The 24,798-nt window shown below is 44.2% G+C and overlaps 1 protein-coding gene across 1 annotated transcript in view; it reads left to right on the top strand.

The window, feature by feature from the left end:
- The window catches only part of PCBP3 (poly(rC) binding protein 3), a 236,683-nt gene that overhangs the window by 53,330 nt on the left and 158,555 nt on the right, over positions 1 to 24,798 (top strand). Inside the window, exon 2 of the mRNA XM_069472199.1 lies at positions 10,532 to 10,569. The gene's annotated coding sequence lies outside the window, so the exon portion shown is untranslated. The remainder of the gene's footprint in view (positions 1 to 10,531; positions 10,570 to 24,798) is intronic.

Below are 24,798 nucleotides of genomic sequence, written 5' to 3'. Positions count from 1 at the left end.
CGGGGTGAGGACAACTGGGGAGGACTCCGGGGGGCCTGAGCTGCTCCGAGGGAGGATCTGGAGAGGGTCAGGGCTGCGGTGGGTGGCGCTAAGGACTTGGTCTTGGACCTTAGATAACAGACACCCAACTGGTTTGCTCAGGTTGGCAGTTGATACAGGAGCTCAGAGGGGAGACTGGGCAAGGAGGTTAATTTAGGAAGTTGTCAATAGAGAAAGAGTATTTACAGCTGTGGACTGGGCGGGTTCATCTGGGGAAGTGAGTGCGGTTGCTACAGAAGAGCAGGGAGCCCTGGGCACCCTGGCACCTTCCGTCCTGGGAGCTGCTGCCCCAGCCCCTGCACTCAGGAGTGCCGGTGCTTTCACTTTTCACGTCCCCAGCCTGGCCTCCTGCCGTCAGTGGGTCGCACACACGTGATCCAGCCTGCTCTGTCCGTCTCTGGGTGGCAGACAGGGCCCACTGCTCCTGACGTTTATGTCTCCCTCTCCGAGCTTGTCTGTGCGTTAGATTTCCTCCACCACGGCATTGAGGGGTTGAGGAAAGGGTCTCTGTGTGACCTGCATACTTCGCTCTTGTCCTCGATCTGGCTGATCTGGTCCACGTGCTTCCTTCTTTCCCCAACAGACCATCTCATCTGCAGATATTTTGCCTATTTTTTAAAATTAAGTTGTTTATTTTGTTTACTGGAAAAAAATCCCCAAGATTTATAATTTGGAAAAGGAGAGCTTTATTTCTCATAAATGTTGTGGCCTGTGGTGGCACACTGGGAAGCAGAGCCCTGGCCGCAAGCCAGGAACACGTGCTTTGAGGCAGGGACAATGGGAGCAGGAGTTCGTGCTGAGTGGGACGTCCATGGATGTGAGAAGAGGGAACATGCACGTGTGCAGCTGTGCTTTACACCTCCCATCCTGCCGTGGCTGGAAACTCAGTTTTAAGGTTTCTCTGGGGTCCTCTTGGCCAAGAGGGGTCCATTCAGTCAGTGGGAGGCTTAGGATTTTACTTTTAATTCATGATTTTCTTATTGGACTTTGAGAATTCTTTATATATATGTTCTGGATACTGTCCTTTATGGGGTACATGTTTGGCAAATACTTTCTCCCAGTCTGTAGCTTGACTTTTCTTAAGAGTGACTTTTGAAGATCAAAAGTTTTAAATTTTGATAATATCCAGCTTACCAAGTTTTTCCTTTATAATTAATGCCTTTTGTAGCATACTTAGGAATTCTTTATGAAATTAAAGGTCTGTAAGATATTCTCTTGTTTGTTCTTACAGTAGTTTTATAGTTTCGACTATTGCATTTAAGTCTATGATCTATTTTTAATTAATTCTATACACAGATGTGAAGAAAATGTAAGGTTCTTTTTTTATTTTATTTTTTGTATATGATGTGTATTTGTCCCAGCACCTCTCTTTCAAAGTTCTTTTGGCTAGTTTATTTCCTTTGTATATTTCCATACAAATTTTAGAATCACTTAGCCTTCTCTGATTTTTTTTTTAAATTCAGAATATTATGGGGGTAAAAACATTTTGGTTACATGTAATGCACTTGCCTCGCCCAAGCCAGGGCTGTAAGCGTGTCCTTCCCCGATACAGTGTGCTCCGCTTCCATTAGCGGTGGGTTTACCCTCCCGCCCCACCTGACTGGCACGCAGTGAGTATTACTGCCATGTGAACACCTTAGTGTTGGTCAGTTAGTACCAGTTTGATGGCGAGTACATGTGGTGCATGTTTTTCCGTCCTTGTGATACCTCACTTCAAAGGATGGGCTCAATCTCTATCCAGTATAATACAAGAGGTGCTAGATCATTGTTTTTTGTGGCTGAGTAGAACTCCATAGTACACATGTACCACATTTGATTAATCCACTCATGTATTGATGGGCACTTGAGGTGTTTCCATATCTTTGCAGTTGCGAATTGTGCTGCTATAAACATTCGGGTGCAGATGTCTTTATTATAGAATGTCTTTTTTTTCCCTTTGAATAGATGCCTAGTAGTGGGATTGCTGGATCAAATGGTAGTTCTATTTTTAGCTCTTTGAGGTATCTCCAAATTACTTTCTACAGGGGTTGTACTAATTTTCAGTCCCACCAGCAGTGTAAGAGTGTTCCAGTCTCTTCACATCCACGCCAGCATTTGTTGTTTTGGAAGTTTTTGATAAAAGCCATTTTCATTGGGGCTAGGTGATATCTCATTGTGGTTTTGATTTCCATTTCCCTAATGATTAGAGATGTTGAGCACTTTCTTATGTTTGCTGGCCGTTAGTCTGTCTTCTTTTGAAAAGTTTCTGTTCATGTCCTTTGCCCATTTATTGATGGGGTTGTTTGATTTTTTCTTGTTAATTTTCTTAAGTTCTATATAGATTCTTTTATCAGCCCTTTATTGGACATGTAGAAAGCAAATATTTTCTCCCATTCTGTAGGTTGTCTACTCACTGTAATTATAGTTTTCTTGGCTGTGCAGAAGCTTTTTAATTTGATCAGGTCCCGTTTATTTTTGTTGCTGGTGTGATTGTTTTGGGGGTCTTCTTCATAAATTATTTGCCTAGGCCGACGTCTAAAAGAGTCTTCCCAACATTTTCTTACAAAATTCTTAATGTTTCATGCCCAGGTTTAAGTCTGTTTTTCATCGTGCGTTGATTTTTGTGAGAAGTGAGAGGTGGGGATTCAGTTTCAGTCTTCTGCGTGTGGATATCCAGTTTTCCCAGCACCACTTGTTGAATAGAGATCCTTTTCCCCAGTGCATATTTTTGTCTGCTTTGTTGAAGATTAAACGACAGTATGAGGATGGTTTTATATCTGGGATCTCTGTTGTATTCCAAAGGTCTATCTCTGTTCTTGTGCTGGTACCATGCTATTTTGGTTACTATAACCTTGTAGTAAAGTTTGAAGTCTAGCAGACTGATGCCTCCCAATTTGTTCTTTTTGCTTAAGATTGCTTTCGCTATACAAGGTCTTCTCTGGTTCCAGACAAAGTGTAGAATTATTTTTTCTAAATCTGTAAAGAATGATGGTGGTATTTTGATACAGGGATTGCATTAATTCTGTAGATCACTTTAGGTAGCATGGACATTTTAACAATATTGATTCTACCAATCTACGAGCGTGGTAGGGATTTCCATCTGTTTACATCTTCTACAGTTTCTTTTCTCAGTGTTTTGTAGTTCTCCCTATATGTGTCTCTCACCTCCTTCATTAAATATATTCTTAAATATTTAATTTTCTTTGATGCGCTTATGAAAGGTGTTGTATCTTTGATTTGATTTTTGGCTTGACTGTTATTGGCATGTATGAATGCCACTGATTTGTGTGCATTGATTTTGTATCCTGAGACTCTACCGAATTCATTTATCAATTCCAGGAATCTCTTGGTTGAATCCTTGGGATTTTCTAGATACAATAGTGTATCATCAGCAAAGAGTGAGAGTTTGACCTCTTCTGCCCCCATTCGAGCACGCTTAATTCCTCTCTCTTGTCTGATTGCTCTGGCAAGGACTTCCAGCAGTATGTTGAATAGAAGTGGAGATAGTGAGCAACCTTGTCTGGTTCCTATTCTAAGTGGGAATGCTTTCAGTTTTTCCCCATTCAATATGATTTTGGCTGTGGATTTATCATGTATGGCCTTAAGAATTTTAAGGAATGTCCCATCTATGCCTATTTTGTTAAGAGTTTTTATCATAAAAGTGTGCTGGATTTTGTCAAATGCTTTTCCTGTGTCTATTGAGAGGATCATATGGTCTTTGTTCTTGCTTTTATTTATGTGGTAAATTGCATTTATAGATTTGCATATGTTGAACCAGCCTTGCATCTCTGGGATAAAGCCCACCTGGTCATGATGAATTATTTGTTTGATGTGCTGTTGGATTCAATTTGCTAAGATTTTGTTGAGGATTTTTGCACCTATATTCATGAGGGATATTGTTCCTCCACAACACTGGGAAGAATGGTATCCTCCCCAACTCATTCTATGAAGCCAATATCACCTTGATACCAAAGCCAGGAAAGGACACAACAAAAAAAGCCTTCCCTGATTTTGATTGAGATTCCATGTAGTTGATAGATCAGTTTGTGGAGGTTGACATCTTGTTAAATAGAAGTGCTAAGAGGGACATCCTTACTTTGTTCCTGAATTTAGGAGTAAACATTGAGTCTTTCACCTTTATGTATGATGGGTTTTAATTAGAGGTACTTTATCAGGTTCAGAAAGTACCTTTGTATTCCTAGTTTGTTGAGAATTTTTATCATGAGTAACATTTGTTCATATGTTTTTTCTATTTTGATCTGTTTATATGGTAAATTACATTGATTGATTTTTTTTTTAATAAAAAACTTAAGCCAGTTGCACTTCTGGGTTGAAACCCACTTTGTCATAATGTATTTTTATAGTGTTGGATTTTTTTTTCTTTTAGCATATTATGGGGGTACAAATGTTTAGGTTGCGTATATTGATCTTGCCTCACCACCCCAAGTCAGAGCTTCAAGTGTGTCCATCTCCCAGATGGTGCACATTGCACTCATTATGTATGCAGATACCCATTCCCTCCTCCACCCTCCCGTCTACCCGACCCCCGATGAATGTTATTCCTATATGTGCACTTAGGTTTTGATCAGTTAAAACCAATTTGATGGTGAGTACACGTGGTGCTTATTTTTCCATTTTTGGGTTACTTAGTAGAATGGGTTCCAGGTCTATCCAGGATAATACAAGAGGTGCTATATCACCATTGTTTCTTGTGGCTGAATAGTACTCCATGGTATACATATACCACATTTTATTAATCCACTCATGTATTGATGGGCACTTGGGTTGTTTCCACATCTTTGCAATTGTGAATTGTGCTTCTATAAACATTCGAGTGCAGATGTCTTTTTTATAGAATGTCTTTTTTTTCTTTTGGGTAGATACCCAGTAATGGGATTGCTGGATCAGATGGTAGTTCTACTTGTATCTCTTTGAGGTATCTCCATATTGCTTTCCACAGAGGTTGTACTAGTTTGCATTCCCACCAGCAGTGTAGGAGTGTTCCTCTCTCTCTGCATCTACACCAACATGTATTGTTTTGGGACTTTTTGATAAAGGCCGTTCTCACTGGGGATAAGTGGTATCTCACTGTGGTTTTGATTTGCATTTCCCTGATGATTAGAGATGTGGATTTTTATGTGCTAAAATTTAAGAATTTTGTTATTTATATTTTTGAGGAATATTGATGTATTTTCTTATAGTATCTTTTTCTGGTTTTGGTATCCGGTTAATGTTTGTCTTATAGAGTGAATTTGAAAGTATTCCCTCATCTTCAATTTTCTGGATGAGTTAGTAAGGAATTGGTATTATTTCTTCCTCTTTTCCTTGTGGGAAGATTTTAACTTCAACTAAATGTCTTCTATATATGTAGATTATTTAATTCTTCTTGAGTGAGTTTTTATGGTTTGCTGCTTCTAAAAATTTGTTCCATTTAAGTTGGCAAATTTACTGACATGTGGTAGTTCATAACATTCCCTTATTATTCTTTATTAATTATTTTATTGAGATGAAATTCACTTAACATGCAATGAGTCACTTTAAAGTGTATAATTCAGTGACATTTGGTGCATTCACAATGTTGTGCAGCCACCACCCAGTTTCAAACTTTTTCAAAGCTTTTCCATCACCCCAGAGAAACACCACAGACCTCTTAAGTAATCATTCCTCATTTCCCTCTTTCCCTATCTGCTAGAAACCACTAATCTGCTTTTTGTCACCATGGATTTGCCTGTTGCGGATATTTCATGTAAATGAAATCACACAGTATATGACCTTTGTGCCTGGCTTCTTTGACTTAGCATGATATTTTCAAGGTTCATCCATATTATAGTGTGTATCAGTACTCCGTTCCTTTTTATGGCTGCAGAATATTCCATTGTATGGCACCATAATTTGCTTATCCATCCATCTGTTGGTGGACATTTGGGTTGTTTCCATACTTTGACTATTGTGAATAGTGCTGTTATGAACAAGTTTCTAAGTCCCTACTTTTAATTTTTTAGGGTATATACCCAGGAGTGGAATTGTTGAGTCATGGTGATTCTAGGTTTAACTTTTTGAAGAACTGCCAAATTGTTTTCCACAGCAACTGCACCATTTTACATTTTCACCAGCAGTTACGGGGTGTCTATTCCTCCAGGTCCTCACCAATACTTATTTTATGCTTTTTTGATTATAGCCATCCTAGTAGCTGTGAAGTGATATCACATTCACATTGTGGTTTTGACTTAATTATCATTTTAATGTCTTTTGTATCTGTAGTTATGTTCTGTTAACCATTCTTTTTTTTTTTTTTTTTTTTTTTTTGAGACAGAGTCTCACTCTGTTGCCCGGGCTAGAGTGAGTGCCGTGGCGTCAGCCTAGCTCACAGCAGCCTCAAACTCCTGAGCTCAAGGGATCCTCCTGTCTCAGCCTCCCGAGTAGCTGGGACTACAGGCATGCGCCACCATGCCCAGCTAATTTTTTCTATATATATTTTTAGCTGTCCATATAATTTCTTTCTATTTTTAGTAGAGGTGGGGTCTCGCTCTTGCTCAGGCTGGTCTCGAACTCCTGAGTTCAAACGATCCGCCCACCTCGGCCTCCCAGAGTGCTAGGATTACAGGCGTGAGCCACCGCGCCCGGCCCCATTCTTGATGTTAGTAATTTGAGTCTTCTCCTTTTTTTCCCCTTTTCTGTGTGGCTAGATCTGTATCAATAATATTTATTTTACCAAAGAACCAACTTTTGGTTTCATTAATTTTCTGTATTTTTAAAATTTCTTTCCAACTCATAGATTTCTATTCATCTCTTTATTTTCTTTCTTCTGCATACTTTGCTCTTTTTGTTGTAGTAAGCTTAAGTAATTTATTTGAGACCTTTCTTTTTTTCCCTAATACAGTTATTTAGTGCTATAATTTTTCCTCTTGGTACTGCTTTTGCTGCCTATACATTTTGATATGTTGTGTTTTCATTTTTATTCAGGTCAGAATGCTTCCCAATGTCCATTGTGATTTTCTTCTTTGTCCCGTGTTATTTAGACATGTGCTGTTTATTCTCCAAGTTTTTGGAGGGTTTCCCAGATTCTTTTTTTTTTTTTTTTTGGTCATTAATTTCTGATTTAATTCCATTGTGGTCAGGAAACATTTTTCTTATTTAATTCCTTTAAAGATTTATTGAAAGTTTTTAATTACTCAGAGTATGATCTTTGAAAATATTCCATGATTACTTGAAAAAATGTGTATTCTATTATAATTGTATGGAGTGTTCTGCAAATGTCAACTAAATCCTGTTGGATGATAATGTTGTTTGCATGTCCTATATCCTTTACTGCTGTTTGAATTTGTCTGTTTCTTTTGGTTCTTTACATCTTTGCTTTGTGTATTTTTAAGCTCCCTATTAGATGCATAAACCCTTAGGATTATTTTCTCTTGATGAATTGACCCCTTTATTATTATATAATGCCCTTTTTTACTTCTAGCAATATTTTCTCTGAAACCTACTTTTTATGATGATAATATAGTCAGTCCAGCTTTCTTTCGATTATAGTTAGCATGGTACATTTTCCCCATCCTTTCTCTTTTAACGTATGTATATGTGTATATTTAAAGTAGGTTTCCTATAAATAAAATATAGTGTGGTCTGCTTTTGTATCCAATCTTAAAAGTCTCTGCATTTTAATTGGGATGTTTAGACCATTTATATTTAATGTTATTATTGATATGTTTGGGCTAAATCTGTCATTTTGCTTTTGGTTTTCTATTTTTCACATTTGTTATTAGAGTCCTCTTTTTTCTGCCTTATTTTAAATTGAGTATTTTTTATTTTCAATTTTATCACCTTTACTAGCTTATTAGTTTTAGCTCTTTGTTTTTAGAGATTTCTTTGGGGTTTATTGTATATATCCTTAATGTATCGCAGTCTATCTTCAAATAATATTATACCAACCCACATATAGCATAAGAACCTTACAATAGTGTACATCTCCCATCTCCTGGGCTTTATATCATGGTTGTGATGTCATTTTCTAATATATTGTTATAAGCCCCATAATACATTGCTACTATTTTTGCTTTAAATAGTCTATTTTCTTTGAAAACAATCTTAAAAATTAAGAAAAAAGGCTTTTAAATTTATGTATGTATTTACTGTTTCCATGTTTTTCATTTCTTTTTGTAGATCCAGATTTCTTTCTGATATTATTTTCCTTTTGTATTTTAGACTTCCTTTAATATTATTTGTAGTTCAGATATGTTGGGTTATGCATTATTTTAGCTTTTGTTGGTAAAAGTCTTCATTTTACTTTTGTACTTGAAAGTTATTTTCACTATAATATTCCATGTTGACAGCTTCTTCTTTCTTAACTTTATGGATGTCGTTCCATTGGCTTCAGGTCTGCACTGTTTCTGAGAGGTTCTCTGTCCACCATGTCGGTGTTTGTCCCTCTGTACATAATGTTTCTTTATTTAGAAAATGAATTTTATTGTGTGTATTTAAGGAATACAAAATGATGTTATGGAATACATACAAATAGTAAAAAGGTTCCTGCAGTGAATAACATATCCATCATCTCACATAGGTGCCCATTTTTGTTTTGTTTGTTTTTGTGCCAAGAGCAGCTAATGAGTAGATTTTTAGCTGCTCTTGCCATAATATATATATATATTTTTTCTGGATCCTTTTAAGATTTTCTTTTCAGGTGATTTGGTTATGATGTGCCTTGGTTTAATTTCCTTCATGTTTTATTTAGGTTGGGAATTGTTGACCTTCTTGGACCTATGTATGGGTGCATAATTTTCATCCATCCATTTTCGAAATTTTTTTGTCATCATTATCCTGTACCCCTCTTTTGGGTTTCCAGTTGCACATATATTTCTATCTTTTGGGAGGAGGGAATCTCTCTCTTTCTGTTTCATTTTAGATAGTTTTTGTCTGCACAGATTGTTCTGTCTGCACATTGACTATCTTTTCTTTCATAGTGTCTAAAGTGGTGTTAATCCCAATCAGTGTATTTTTTGATCTCTTTTTCATCTGTAGATGTTTGATTTGGGTTTTTCTTAAAGTGCTTTTCTTGTCTCTCCTTAGCATTTTATGCTTTCCTCTATCTTTTTGAATATATGCAATATATTTCTAATAGCCATTTTAATGTCTTTGCATACTAATTATCTCCTTTTACAGTATTTAGGTCTGCTTCTTATTGACCAACAATTCTCATTATGAAATATATTTACATGCTGGTAATTTTTGGATGGTTGAAAGATATTGTGAATTTTATTATTTGGTTCTATATTTTTTAAAAATATTTGGAACTTTGTTTTGGAGTGTAATTAAATTACTTGGAAAGCTTAAATCCTTTGGTGGCTTGTTAAACTTTGTTGAGCAGTGCCTAGTTTAGTAACCAGTTGAATCAGGTGCTAGCGGGGCTCTACTGCTGAGGCAGTGCCCTTCTGAGCCATCAGCCCAGTGTCCCCTATGTTAAGAGGTTTCTGTGGCCTAGTTGTTTGACTGTGAACATTCCCAGATCTGTGTGAGCCATTGTTTGTCCTTTTCCTTTCTCTGGCTCCTCCCCGGCCTCTGATCGTTACTTGCTCAGTGTGCACGTCAAGACTCCAGGGAATCCACCACTGATCTCTGGAGCATTTCTCTGGGCAGCTCCTTTCTTTCTGGCCCTCTGCCGTTTAATTCTAGCTGCCCTCCCCTCTCTGAGTTCTCAGCTCTCTCTTCAGCTCAGGACTCCTCTGGCTGTGCCTGGATCCCCTTCCTGCGCTGCGGCCTGGAACCCTGCCCACACTGTAGGCTGGGCTAGTCGTAGGACGCGTTGCATTTGTTTCCCTTCTCTCGGGATTGTCCTGTGCTGTGTGCTGTCTCATGTCTGAAAACCCTGTTTGATGTCTTTTTTCTGATTTTTAGTGGTTTGAGGTGGGAGAGTCAATCCAGCCACTCTTCCTCTGTCACTGCTGGACGGGCATGCTCTGTTCAGCGTCTCTTCCATTCCTTCAGTCTTCAGTCCCCTCTGGACGGAGGCCTTTTCAGCTGTCTGCAGGAGTCTCTGTAGCGTTGTTTACCTGCTCGGTCGGTCTGCTCAGGGAGGGCTCCTCGGTCTGTGGTCCAGGTGGGGCTCTTCCGAGTGGAGCTGAGGCCTGTGGGCATCCTGGACCGGCCCGGCGACACTTCGCTGCGTTCTTCTCCTTACTACTCTCCGTAGGTTCAGAGGGGTTTGAGGGTCAGCTCTGCCCCAGCTCCAGTTGCACTTACGACTGTGGGATGCATCTAGGGGAGTCTGGGGCTTGAAGCCTTTATTATTATCTTTTCAGTTCCAGTTTAAAATGTAATCACCCTTTAAGGAACTCTTTCTCTGGGAAATTGCCTTTGACTTTCCCAACAACTGATTTATGGATATGTTCTTTTAATAGATTACTTTGGTTTGAAAAATTTGTTATCTAAGGTGATAGATGATTTTGACTTCTGTCTCTCTTTGGATTCTTTTCTACATATGGTTTCCAATTTTAATTATTTTTCCTTAAACTATTTACAGGACTGTCTATGAAAGAGAAGCTCCTCCTGTGGTTCCATGTAAGTAGCACTTTTTACGATGCTGTCACAAAGGTTATGTCTTTCACCTGAGTGACCCCTTCTGTGCCCGCTGATTTGTACAGTCCTGCTCACACCTGAAGCCACATGTCTTGCTGACCCCCCTGTGCCCTGTGGTTTTACGTCCTGAGACGGGCCTGTCACGGCTCCGTGCAGCAGTATTGTGAGTGACGTGCATTCCCTGCTGGCTTCTGTAGAACCAACGTTTAAAGAGAGGCAGTTTCCGCCTTTCCTGCTAACCTTTCTTCTCCAAAGTTAAGTTGACCGAATAGTCTAGCACAGGCCCCAAGGCCCGTTGTTAGCGCACTTTGAGCTGACGTGCCTTTGTGCCTGTGCTCCGGCGGTGCTGCCGGCCTGGCAGTGGCGAGTGTGTGCTGTGGCCATGGTGGCGCGGTGGTGCCTGCAGCTGCACTGTGGGTGGGTGGCGTCTGTGGAAAGGACCTGGGCTGTCCAGCACACAGTGGCACATACCTGTCTGCGACACTGCACTGTGGCCCTGACTCTAGTTTTATAAAACTACCTTGAGATGATTCCTTTTAAAATTGTCCTTAAGTGGTCTTTTTCTAAAGCTTATAGCTGTTACTTTAAAAATTTTTTAGCAGGAAACTTGTTTTTACAGTCTTGTTTGGAAAACTAAAGCAATTGTAATAGTTGCTGGTGCCTGTGAAGCTCCTGTGTAGTGCCTGCCGTCCTGATCTGCACGTGTCACGTAGAGCTGCTCACGTGGTCCTCACATTCCCCCTCGAGAGGGTGGTGTTACTCTACCCACTGCCTGAGGCTTGGTGAGGTGAAGGAACTTGCGCACGTCGCTCTGGGTGCAAGTATCGAGGCTGGGATTCGAGCCGAGCCTCTGGTTTCACAGTAGCAGACTAAGGGGGTTGCCTTGGCGATGTGGTGTTGAGTCTTGCCTTCCTGGTGGGCTTGACTGCAGCCCTGTGGCCTCTGTGGGGTCCTGGGCTCAGCAGATCCTGACAAGAGAGCTCCTGCACGGCCCACCAACCTTCCAGAGCTGCCCCCACAGCAGGGCAGCCACTTAATCGCAGCCCCTTGGAGAGATGGTGGTGCGGAGCAGGAGGCCTGTGTGCCTGGGCACTTGGGCTGTGGGTGCCTGGAGCCTGGCTGACATCTGAAGAGCAGCGTTCTTATTAACAAATTGCTTGAACAAAGACTTTGTTCTTTCATTCATTTAGCAGATGTTTATGGTGTGCTCGTGATGTGCCAGGCACTCATCCAGAATCCTGACATCCTTGTGGGGGGACACGAAACATGAGCGTGATGAGTGAATACATCCCGTAGGGGTGACGATGGCTGTGGAGGAGACAGAAGGGAAGGGAAGGGTGTGGGAGTGCAGCTGCGTGTGAACAGGCCGTCAGCCCCCCACCCCCGGTGAGCCAGCCTTGCCAGGGGTGCAAGACAGAGCCCCACAGTGGGGATGCAGGATTGAGCCCATGGTGCCGGCGGTACAGGGGTGAGCCATAAGGTGCTGGGGGCGCAGGCTTCAGGGCCAAGGGGACATTGAGGAGAGGCTCAGGTCAGACGTACCTGGATGTCCATGGAGCATCGAGGAGGTTGGGAGTAGCTGGAGCAGGGTGCGCAGGCAGCGGGGGCAGGACATGAGGTCAAAGTGCAGCAGGGGCCACGAATTCTGAGGCCAGCTCTTGGTCCGCGTGGAATGGGGGGCTGAGAATAGACCACAGCGGCTGAGTGTGGGAGCAGGGAGCAGCTAGTGTTCCTCTTTCTGTGCTCGATTATTGTTGTTTTTTAAACTAAAGCTGTTATAATACCTGCTTCTTAGAGGAATCCAAATCCCTTTGCCTTGGGGCCAACCCTGTAATTGTACAAATCCGGATCTAATTTTCACAGAAATCTCGAGGGAAAAGCCTCTGGACTCAGACATACAAACAGCACCCTTTCTGCGCTGTGCCTCTTTTCCCTTCGACTTTGGTGTTGTCCATATTCCTCCCCCTGGCAGACGAGAAACTTGAGTTCAGACCCAGCCTATGGTTCTGGGGTGGGGTGAGCTGGCCAGCGTTACCCCACCTGTCTCCAAGCTAGCACAGGCCCAGGGCAGCCAGGATGAGAGGCGGTCCGTGCCAGCACGGCTGCAGCACACAGATTCCGGAATCCGCGAGGCCGTGGTTTAGCAAAGGCAGGGAGACTTTTATAGGGCACCGGTGGGGTGGGGAGGGCCCGTGAGGCTCACTGGGCTGGCAGGGACAGAATGCTGGTGGTGTGTCGCCAGAATGAGCCAGAACCCTCGGCAGCTCCTGCTAACAGGGGAGGCCGTGGTGTGGTGAGCGCATGGTTTTCCATTCCCATGTCACCGGGAACTTTCCTCCCTTCCTCAGAGTGAGAGGAACACATCTGTGGAGAGGCACAGCGGCCTTTCCTGGTTTGCGTGCAGACTCCTGAAATCCCACCAAGTCTGCAGGCAAAGGCTCATCCCCCACAGCTAGCTACTGGCAGAGCCCGCTGCCAGCCCATCTCAGAGCTGTTCTTCAACTACACCAAGATCAGGAAATTAAGAAATAATGACAAACACTTTGTTGAAGATTTTTATTTACTTTAAGGGCTTTTATTCTTTGTACTACTGAATTGGTTATTTGCTTTTTACAGTTTTTTTTTTCATATTTTCTTAAGATAACTTTCACTATAGAATTTAAAAATTTGGAAAATATGAAAAAGAATTTAAAAACTCACCTGTACTTAGACAGGAAGGGGGAGTGAGGAAGGGCCTCCAGTGGTGGTCCCAGCTCCTGCTCAGTGGTCTCCCACCCTCACCAGCCCCCAGCTTATGGTGCCATTCTGGGGGCAACTTCACATACACTTGAGCCCCCAGCTTACAGTGCTACTCTGGGGACACCTTCCCCCACACTTGGTGGCTTTGCCTCTGTCTGTCCCCGAATCTACATGGTGGAACAACAGTGCAGTGTTGCTGGAGGCCACGCAGCACACAGACCACTCTCCCGTAGTGTCACTACCAAAGGGCTCGGGTCTGCCCTTGCCACACTCTGGGCCCAGAAATGGCCCCTTGTAGGTTTGCTTTCCTTGGAGGCCATTCTGTGAGGCTCCTACTTCTTCCTCAGGTCTAATCAGACATCAGTCTCAGCTGACAACTGCACCTCATAGTTCGAGGAGAAAGGAGATGCTTCTCCGTCCCTTCTCAGTCCCAAGGGGCCAGGTTACTCCTTCCTGGCCATGCCTGCTCCCGGAGTGCACAGAGCCACCCGCTCTTACCTGCGCTTATCTCAGGGTGAGCTTGCACTCTCGTTTCCCCAGGGACTTGCTCCCGCAGCCCTCTGGGCCACGTGTGCCCTGTGCCCTCCTCACTGGAATATCCTTCTGTCAGCATCTGAGCTCCCATCTTAAGGAAAAAATAAATAAATAAAATTCTTCCCTTGACTCTTGATTTCCAGCCAGAATGGCAAATTGAATTCATAGTGACCTCTACTTTCTCTTAAACACTACTGAAACGACAAATGAGATTTAGTTAAAAGGTAGATGCCACCAAGAAATGGAAAGAGTACACCACAGAACTTTAGAAGTTGGAAAGCAGACGGACAAACAGAAAAATGAAAAGCAGAGAGGTGCACGTGTGTGGTGCATGCATGTGGGTGCGTGTACGTGTGGGTAGGGTGGATGTGTGCATGTGTTCTGTATATATACATATGTTTGCATATAAACGTGTGCATGCATATTGTGTGCATGTGTATGCTGGTGTATGATGTACGTGTGTGCATGTATATGTGTGTTGTGTGTGTGCACAGGTGTGTATGTGCAGATGTACATTTGAGTGTGTGGTGTGTGTATCCCTGTTGTATGTGTGTGTTGAGGGCTCTGGGAAGTGAGTATCCTCTGAAATCTTGGGAATGGCCTTACCATGTACCTCTGAGGACAGGACCGGGACAGAAGAAGGGTGCAAAGCCTGTTTGAGCAGCAGTCAGCCTCCTAGCCCCTTCCCACCCTGGCTGAAGACTGCAAGTGCCTCCCCTGGAGGGTGACCTGGGAGCCCACCCCCCCAGCAGGGGGCTGTCCTGAACTGAAAGTAGGATACAGGATGGCTTGGCCCAGCCCCTCCCCATTTGGCCCCCAGAACACTGGAAACCTGGGAGTGGCCATGGGCTGGTGTGGTGAGGCAGCTGGAGGATGGTGGCCCCGGGGAGCGGCTCCGAGGGGAGGTCAGGGGATGTTTCTGGTGTGAGTGAGTCAGCAGGTGAGAGTTTGGAGAGAAATTAAACATAAGTATATAGAGCACAGAGTGGGGCCTAGTCCCTGCAGAAAATACAAACATTGCAGCATCAGGTGGGAATGACAGTCATGTGGCCACCCTAAGTGGGCGGGGGGCTTAGGAGAGCTAATTTTCACCTTTTATAGTAGGAAGTTAACAGATGATACACAAAATTGTAAAAACAAAAGTAGCAATACAAACTTGGCAGTTAGAAATTGGAGATAAATAGCAAAAGTGGATAAAAGTGCTGAGGGAAAGATTTGTCTGGCATGGAGGCAAGGGGAGGGGACAGGGGGCAGGGGGCCACTGTTTTTCATTATAGGCTTTGTAGAATTATTTGATTTCTAAAACTGTACATTTATAATTGCATTAAAAGTAAAAATTGACAGGTTATATAGAAAATATTGTTTTATTAAAAAATCCTGAAGCTCGAGCCCTCAGGCTCCCTCCCTCCATCACAGTTGCTGCCTGGTCCTCACCAGCGGGCTCTGTGCTCTCCACCCGCACCAGGGCGCCTGGCCGCTGACTGCCAACTGCGAGGATCGTCTTCCTCCCCCAGGGGCTGGACCCCTGGGCTCCCCGTTCTTGCCCAGTGCCAGGGACTGTGGGGACTTCATCCCAGACTGTCTGTCTCAGGGACCGAAGTGGACACACTTTCCTGCCTTGCATGGTATTCTGCAAAATGTTCCGCCTTGCCTAGTTGGAAAACACTTTTTAGAAGGTTGCATAGTTTCCATTTCATGGGTGTAAATATCGTTTATTGGAGTATGCCCTTTTTGCTTACTTGCCCCTAGATTTGGCACTAGTATTTATAGCAGTGAGGTGAGCACCCTGGTGCATAAACCCCCTGCAGCCGCCGCCTCCGCTGGGCGGTGTTCACCACACGGAATCTCTGGGTCAGAGGAGGTGGACGTAAAAGAGGCAAAGATGTCATCGCCAGACGGATCTCAGGATTGGTAGTTTATGCCCGAGGGCCTGTGCCGTTGCAGCCTGAACACAGCCTGAAATGTGGAAAGAACTTAACGTGCACCCAGATTTAGCCTCTCAACGATAGTGTGACCCCCTTCCTTCCCTGTAAACACTCTTGCTTTGTTGAAGATACCACGCTTTTATATCCGGGGCAGGTATTTTCTCCAGTGGAGTCGTAGCCTTTTCATCTGATCTGTAGCATTTGGGGCAGTTACGTCAGTATTTTCCTTTGTGATGTCATCTTCTATTGTGTCTGTGTTTAGAAAGGCCTTTCCCATCCTGAAATGTGGGTAGTCACTTGTATTTTCCTTTGTATTTTATTTTTTGCATTTGCTTGTATAATTCACTAGGGATTTAATTAGATGTATGTCATTAGGGGTGAAGATATAAGTTATTTTTTCTTATAAGTATTAAAAATACTATTTATTACAAACTTCATTTTCCTAATGATTTGTGCTGTGACTTTTGCTTATATGTGTATCAGATGTGAAAACATTGTATATTTTACTGTCTGCTTCCAAATTTTCTAATGTGTTCCTGTGCTGATACAACTGTTTTAATTATTTTAGTTTCATGCTATATTTACATATCTGATAAAGAACCCCATTATTTAAAAAAAATATTCTGGCTATTCTTGGCTACTCACTTTCTAGATGAACTTTAGAACGATTTTTAAGTTAAAAAGTTAATCATACTGAGATTTTGTTCCAAATGGATCAAATCTATAATTTAAATTGAAAACAGCTAATTTTTTTTTTTTTTTTTTTTTGGTGTAAGGCATGACAGATATTTATTGAAAACTTCCTAGTACAAGCAGTAAGGAGGAGTTACAAATAAAACAAAGATTAAATAGAAATGAAAGATAGCAGTAAGGAGAGGATAGCGTATTCCTGAATGCCCAATATTCAAAGGGATTTTTTAAAATGTTTTCCTCTGTAATTGGTAAGAGTAGAGGATATACACTTTTCCTTTTGTTGTTATTGGTATTTGTAAATAAGAAAATATTTAATATTCCTTACAAAAATTAACAAGGATTTTAGTTGTGAGATTAAAGATTGTAACAATTTTATAAATTAGACTTGCCATGTTAAAAATATTAACTAGTGTTATCCATAAACCTTAGAAATATTTAGGTACACTTCATTACATACTCACATTCAAAATGTGCGTCAAAAAGTTGTACACTATTCTCAAATATTTATAAATTGTACACACTTTCACGCCCACACACTCACATAATACACTTTTAGTATAAAAATATTAAAATGGTTGGAAAAGACAAAAGGATAGTGATTAAAACTAAACAGTGAAATTGATTCATTACATTTCAATAAATTTTTATAAAATATAAAAATATTTTTATTTATTATATCTGTATCTACCTACAAACTGTTTTTCAATTTTTTTTTTGCTTTAATATTGGTGTACTTGTCTTTCTGGAACTTCTACATACATAGTTATATGTGTTTTCCAAGTTGATGTTAAGTAAAGTTTTCTTTAAAAAATAAGAATTGTTAATCAGTAGAGGCAGCATAAAACAATCATCAGCCATGCTTTATTTTTATACAACTATAAAAATATGATAAGAATTCTGCCTACTTGCTTCAAAGAATTAACTATTTCCTTACTAGTTTGACCTACTCCCTTAAGGAAATTTTTTAATTGTGTCACAGAATAAAGTAAGTCTGTGACATTGCATTGAGACTCTAACCACAAAGTATTTACTGGTGAGTAATGTATGTTCTTTTTTTTTTTAATTTTTTGTTTGTTTTTCAGCTCATTATGGGGGTACAAAAGATCAGGCTATATACATTGCCCATGCCTCCCCATCCCCCCGAGTCTGAGCTTCAATTGTGTCCATTCCCTAGACAGTGCACATTGCACTCATCATGTAGGTGTGCACCCCTCCCCTCCCCCCACCCCATCCCCCCTAGTCAGAACTTCAAGTGTGTCCATTCCCCAGGCAGTGCGCATCGCACTCATCAAGTAGGTAGGTATACACCCATCCCTTCCACCCAGCCCCCACCTCTGTCCGATACCCAATTGGTGTTATTCCCAAATGTGCACTCAGGAAAACCAGTTTGCTGGTGAGTACATGTGGTGCTTATTTTTCCATTCTTGGGATACTTCACTTAATAGAATGGGTTCCAACTCTCTCCAGAGAGGAGAACCAAAGAGATGCCATATCGCCATTATTTCTAATAGCTGAGTAATATTCCATGGTATACATATACCACATTTTGCTAATCCATTCATGAATCGATGGGCATTTGGGTTGTTTCCACATCTTTGCAATTGTGAATTGTGCTGCTATAAACATTCAGGTGCAAGTGTCTTTTTTATAGAATGACTTTTGTTCTTCTGGGTAGATGCCCAATAATGGGATTGCTGGATCGAATGGTAGGTCTACTTGAATCTGGAAAACAGCTAATATTTTAACAGCATTTAGTTTCTGATATAGAAAGATAATGTTTTTCCATGTATTCTCTTATTAGCCTTCAGTTACATTTATAGCTTTCTTGCTGTAGGGTTTCTCTTTTGAACTCTTTTCTAACTAATTAGTGTTATTTGATTATTGTAATTGGATTTTTTTCTATTGCATTTATCAAATACTTAACCGAATATAGAAAAACTATCAATTTCTAATATTTGGAGAGGGGCATATGTTAAAATGCTTTTATTTCCAAGAGGGGTTTCAGTTTGAAATTTGGCATGTTCCTTCTTTGACCCAAAAGCATTCACCGTGAAGTATGCTTGGTATAGCTGTCAGGTAAATATTCTTCGTTAATCTACAGAAGCTTTCTTATGCTGCTGTTAATTAAGTTGTTTGTTTTTTAAAATTGAAAGTGAAAGTTGCCTTTTGTTAAATGTGTTCATGGCTGCTATTAAGATGGTCACATGATTTTCTCCTTTCATCTCTTAATGTTTGAATTCTATGATGAAATTCCAAGTGTTGATTCTTAGAATAAATCCTGTTAGGTCTTACTGATACTTTTTAATGCTCTTGCAGTTGTAATATGCTCCCCGTACTTTACTGGCATTAGAATAAGGGTTAACAATACAGATAGGGCTGGAGTTGAGGTTCGCGTTAGGGTTGGGGTTACTGTAAGTGTCAGAGTTCCTGTGAAGGTTGGGGTTAGTGTTAGAGTTAGCTTCCCCTGGCTTTGATATGTACTGACTTCTTGTCAGTCAGGTCTTTATTCCTTAATTCAAAAGATTAAACATTTTTAGGTGTTTTTTTTCTGCATCTGGGAGGACTATCTTTTGTTGTTACATTTCTACCTTTAAAGCATCAGGTTTGGCCTGCACAGATCAGAGAGAGGCTGGGAGTCCTTTGGGGTTGCGGTTGTCTTAGAGGGAGCTGTGGCAAGAGTGTGGCTGGGGCAGGTGGCCGTGGGGCATGGGCACTGGAGAGGAGTGAGTCCCAGACCATCATGGGACCACGGGGTATGGGCTGACCAGAGGGAAGGTGGCCAGAGGGAGTCTATGTGCTGCATGGCCCCAGGGAGGTGGAGCCATCACAGGTAAGGAAGATAGTCTGGAGTTTTCGGGGAGCAGATGAACTTCTGTGTTAGACCCGAGGGAGAAGCACCCCTGGGGCTTTTGGACTCCCAGCTTGGCACTGAGGGTGGTTTGCAGAGAGCAACAATCGAGTCCATGGGCCGCGGCAGGGGCCGGTTAAGCTGCTGAAACAGAGCTCCTGACCCACCGGCTCTGATAAAGTCAAGTTTGTTTCTCTTGGAGTCACAGTGCTGGGGTGGGAAGGCTGAGCTTTGGGTGGCCTGCCAGTCTCAGTATGTGGCTTCTGTCTGTTGATTGCTGTAAGGAACGCAGGTGTCTCTCATGTGTTCTCCAGCCTGTGGGAAGAGAAGGAGAGTGCAACAGAGGGCAGCTTCGGTTTAAGAATTTGAAGCCCCAGTTTTATCAGCTTGTATCATGGGCTGCAGGACCGGCTGTATACAACTGAGGGCCATGGTGACACTCTGTGCAGAGGAGGCTGGGCAGTGCATTCTTGGCAGGGCAGCCCCTGCTCAGCCAGAGCCCTGTGGTTGTGGAGGAGGGAGAAGGGATTCGGGGAAGAGCTGTCTGTCTGCCGTAGGCGAGGGTGAGGGCCTAGGAGGCACTGAAGAGTGATTAGGAGAGAACCGAGGGGGGACCTAGGGTCTCCCACACATCAGAGTGAGAGGAACTCACAGGAGCATTGGCGTTGTTTGAAAGACAGATGTGGTGCTGGCATGGTGTTGTGTCAGGACATTGAAACCCAGCAGGCATTTGCTCTAGGAGGCAGCTTCAGGCCGCGGGATCAAGTCCTGGGCCAGCCGAGCCTCCTGGAATCTCTGCAGCATCCGGCCAGTGTCTGTGGGTGCTGCTGTGGTGACACAGGTAGGCGCTGCCCCTTCCTAGCCAAGAGCGAGGGCCTGCAGGGACGGGTGGGCTTCCTTCCCGTGGGAGCGCAGCCCCAGAGGCAGGAGGGCCCATGTGGGTGGAGGGCTCAGCTTGCTGGGGGAAGGGCATCTTCACACGCTCTCAAAGAGCAGTGGCAAAGCACGGTGGCCACTGAGGCTGCCATCTGCCTGGTGCCGGCCCAGCTCTGCAGCCTCCCCAGATCTCAGGATCTCGTTTTGAAACGGGCACAGCACACCTCTCAAGGGAGGACCAGCAACTGCCCGTGGGGCCCAAGGAAGGCCTCAGGTGCCGGATCTTTACCCCCTTCCTCCTCTTGGTTTTCTCTGTCTTGGTGGGCAGTGCCCTTTCTGGGCCTTTTTTCCCCTGTGCCAGAGATTTGGAGAGAGCTGTCCTCCCGGAGGTGTAGATCAGATTGCAGCCTGGCGTGAGGGGATGATCATTTTTCATGATGACTCATCCCTCCGCTGCTGCTGTGTTGCCAGGCTGTCTGGCAGCCTGCGTGCGGAGACTGTGATGGATCTGGACAGTCATCGGTGCTGGCCTGCGCTGGCCGGGGATGGCGGCGGGGTGGAGAACAGTTTCCTCTGTGCGCACATGCTTTATTCACAAGTGCGCCATCCATTCATCACGGACACAGCCTGCGTGCTGTTGCTGCCTGCACCCCGGGCTGGGTGTGACTGCAGGCGTTGGGCTGTGCCCCCCAGCTGTCTCTGACCTGGCAAGCATCACTTCAGCCCATCTTCTGCTCGCCTCAGGCCTCCCGTTTTTCCCTCCAAAGCCCCAGTGACTCTTAGTGGTTTACTTCATTCTGTTTAGCGCTCAGCTCTTTGCCTCCATAGCTTGTGTGCAAATTGTGCCATGGAGTCTTCCCTGTCCTCGGATGTGACACACCCCAGAGACCTGAGCCAGACCGACACTTTCAGCGTGGATGCACGTTGGCGCTTTGTCCCAAGTGCTCTGGCTTGTTTCACGCCTGTGGGTACGTGGGACTGTGACCTTACAGCCTGTTCAGCCTGTCACTGAGGGAATGCGTTTCATCCCACCCACCAGCCTCCCATCTTCCTGCTTCACAACAAGCTGGCGACGAGACCCTGGGAACACTGCTGCCCAGAACCTTCTCTGCAGAGCCTGGGTCTGCGGCTGGAGGGCGGCTGTTACAGGAGCAGAGCAGTGTGCTGTCCTCCTCATCCCCTTGGGTTGCCTTGGCAGCATATGAATGGAAGTCATGGGAAGAGAACTTTCTGATAGGAGCCTGGCTGGGCTGGTAGAGTCAGGCACTAGCCTGGGAAACCCGGTCTGGAGACTGCATTCTGTTCCCGGCTCCTCTCCCGGGTCACCACCCAGCCAAGGTCATCCCCTCCCCGGTGCTGCTTCTCCACCAGTGAGGCTGGATCTCCTGCCTGGGCCCAGGGGAGGGGTGGGGGTGGGAGGTGCAGGCTGTCCAGGTGTCTGCAGGGGGGGCAGGGCCCCCAGTGTCTTCCCAGGAATAGGCGTGTGGCCACAGGAGGGCTGGTTTCTGTGTTCCAGGCAAAAGTGCCTCACTCAGTCCCCACACTTCTCCAGGGTCTTTGATTATCCACTTTTATCAATGAAGAAACTAAACCAAAGACAAGTCAACACTGGAGCAGAGATTCAAGCCCATAGCTCCCCTGTTCCAGAACCTTCTCTCAAGCCCCTCACTTCATTCCTATTAAATTGTAAGAAGTTCAGGTTCCAGGTGCTCATGGCCAAGTCACCTTCCATAAAGATGAGCCATGTTGCACTGTCCCAGTAGGTCATGAGGGCGCAGGGCTAGTGCACCGTTGTGAAGCGGAGAACAGGACAGTATACGAGGAGGACCAAGAGATATCCACTGGCTTTGGCACCGGGAGGGGTGGGAGGTAGTTAGCGACTTAGAGAAGGTCCAGATGGAGCCATGGGAATTGAGCTGGGGGACGGGGGACGGGGGGCGGGGGCAGTGAGGGAGTGGAGATGGCTGTTTACAATGTTTGACTCTGAAAACTGGATCTAGAAGAGAGGGGTTTTTTTGTTGTTGGATTTTTTAAGTTGTTGTTGGAGCTACTTGAATATGTTTAAAACCTGAAAAGGAGTTAATAGACAAAAACTTTGAAAATTGAAGAGACCTGGAGAGAGAGCATGGATGCTGGACGGGTCTAGGCAAAAATCATCGATGGGCACGAAACCCAGGGGAAATGTGAGGAGCAGGGTGTGGCGCCATCTTGGGGCTCTCCCCACGGACAGCTTATCAGCTGCAAGGGGAAAAGTGGAACCAGAGCCGGGAGGAGGGAGACGGCCGACTGAGCAAACAACGCCAGGCCCAGAGCAGCGGTGAGGCCCTGACCGGGCGCCACCCCATGCGGCAGGCGCCCAGAGTGCACAGCTGGAACCTCATCAGGAGGAGCCACCAGACAACCCAAAGGGGGACACTTCTGTTTTTTAAGAGAGACTGTATTCTTCAAAATGCCAGTGTCCTGGAAGTGACAGAAAGGCTGTGGGAACGTTCCAGACTGAGGGAGACCACAGACACATGATAGCTGAGCACAACTCCTGGCCCTGGACTGGACCTGGTGTTGGAGGAACAAAATGCTGTACAAGGCATCGTTGGGGATGTGGCTGGGGGCCGAGTCTTGTGAGCAGACAGTGGTGCTGCGCGCACATCCACAGTGCTCGGGAGCAGCAGCCTCTCCCGGCCCCAAATCCACCCTCCTGACTCCTCAGAGACCAGCATCCGTGCTCTCTCTCCAGGACCCTTCAACTTTCAAAGTTTTTCTCTAGTAACTCTTTTTCATAGGAAGAGAAATGCAAATTAAAAACGTGCTGAGCTACAGTGCTCAGCCATCACTTTGGCAAAATGCTGAAGAACAGACCCTGGGGGGCAGCTGTGGGGAGAGGGGCACCCCAACATCCCTTGGGTGGGTGTGGACCAGGGCAGCCCCCGGGACAGGATTGGGAAGTAGCCAGTGGAACTACGCAGGCACCGCCGTTGAACCCGGCTGCTCCACGTCTAAGACTTTCTGGAAGCACCGCAATTGCAAAATGTTGTAAACTGCTTCAGATCCCACCGTCATGAAATCCAAGCAGTGACACAGCGCCAGGTAGCGGAGAGAGCAAAGGAGTGAGCACAATCACCAGGCCCTGGTGTGGAGCGACGGCAGGGGGCACTGCTGAGTGAAAAGCGCGATGCACGCGAGAGGCATGTGGACGGCTGCGTGACATGGCGCGTATGTTCAATGCCACTGAATTGTATACTTAAAATCAGTTAAATAGCAAGTTTTGTGTCATATATATTTTATAATCAAAATAGTAAAAAAAGAACATATATAGCAATATTAAATATTTTATGTAAGAAAAAATGGAAACTTAGAAAACATAAATATATCTGCTTATATTTACAAAAGGTAATATAGGAAGTATAAATGACCATCAAAAAACATGTCCATGGTTACGGGTGGTGCTTGTGCAACTCCAAGGCTCTGTCCACGAGCCCGCTGGCCGTGGTGAGCTGCTGTGAGCAGGCCTCCCCTCCTCCCTGTGTATCTGTTTATCATCGGTTCCAGTTCATGGATGCCTGTTTCGATTCGTCAGTCCTGGGGTATCATTCCCCACTGTCCTCGATGATCCAGTGCTCACATGTGGGCCTAGATTTGGTCCATGGGAGCCCTCCTGGCTGGCTCTGGGCCTCTGTGGACACCTGCCTTCCTTTCCCGGCTACCCTCTCCCCCCGTTTTAAAAAAATATCTCCTTACTTTTTTGTATAATATTTCAGGCTTGTCTCTGGTGCCTCACGTACCCAGCCCTGGAATCATCCATTTCTTTGAAGGGCCCTGGTTCTTGTAGTGTGGAAATGATATTAACAACCAAGATCTGGGTACTGGGTGTGCTGTTGGTGTGTCTTTGCTTCTAACTCCATCAGTGATCAGAGCTGGGAAATAACATGTATAAACATGCATGCATGCACATGTATAAATGTGCACACATACATATATGTGTTTGAGTAATAAATCAATCCCACAACATCCCGTCTCTTCCCGTGGTCCCCACGCCTTGCATGTGACAGTGATGTTCTAAGGTTGTCTCTCACAGCTCCTGAAACCACTTCTGCACATCTCTTCCCAGCTCTGTGTTCAGTGAGGTCATGTTGGTAGTTTGAAATTGCCTGTGGTGGGAGGGTTTGTGCGTGGAAGGAAACTGGCGAAACTACAGACCAGATCTTCCCTCTCACCCCCAAGAGCCATTTGTCAAACATTTGCACATTTACCCCACAACACTGTGGGCAGACGTATTCCCCCAATCCCTGTCTGGGGGCTGCCTGGTCCAGCCCACCCGAGGGGTGTTGGGGTGCCACTCTCCCCACGGCTGCCCCCAGGGTCTGTTCTTCAGCCTTTTGCCAAAGTGATGGCTGAGCAGTGTAGCTCAGTGTGGTTTTAATTTGCATTTCTCTTTCTATGAATGAAGCAGAACATCTTTTTATATGTTTAAGGACATTTTTATATCTCATTTCATGTCTTTTGCATATTTTTCTTTAGGGTTTTTGATCTCTCCCCCACATTTAAAAAAGATTCATTTATCTATTTATTGATATTATTTCTTAGTACATTAGATTTATT

Source organism: Eulemur rufifrons, chromosome 7 (assembly GCF_041146395.1).
Source record: "Eulemur rufifrons isolate Redbay chromosome 7, OSU_ERuf_1, whole genome shotgun sequence".
Lineage (NCBI taxonomy): Eukaryota > Metazoa > Chordata > Mammalia > Primates > Lemuridae > Eulemur > Eulemur rufifrons.
This window is presented reverse-complemented; position numbering and strand designations above follow the sequence as displayed.